Raw genomic sequence first — 381 nt, forward strand, 5'->3', positions numbered from 1 at the left:
CCGGAGAGGTCGGTACCGGTGCGGAGCCGCTCCTGGCGCTGAGACCGCCGCTCCCTCCGGGCACGCCTTGGGATCCCGGGCGGGGCCGTCCCGAAGGCGCCTCTGGGGCACCCGCGGCGCTCTGGGCCCGGTCCCGGCGGGCGGGGAGCCCTGGGGTCACCCCCATCCCCTCAGGAAAAGCTGCTGCTGAGTTCTGGCGGAGTTTGGGCCTCCCTGGGCGGAGCAGGCTGTGCCAGCGTGGGGATGTTTAAGTTCGTTACTTTCTGTGCTGTCAGTAAGTTGTAAGAACTCCGTTGCTCTCAGCACCCCCCTCATCCTGCTGCTCGCTTTGGAGCCGGGTGTGCTCCTTTTTGGAGGTAATTTACGCGTGAGGGAATTTAG

The sequence above is a fragment of the Geospiza fortis genome, unplaced genomic scaffold (genome assembly GCF_000277835.1).
Source record: "Geospiza fortis unplaced genomic scaffold, GeoFor_1.0 scaffold569, whole genome shotgun sequence".
Classification (NCBI taxonomy): domain Eukaryota; kingdom Metazoa; phylum Chordata; class Aves; order Passeriformes; family Thraupidae; genus Geospiza; species Geospiza fortis.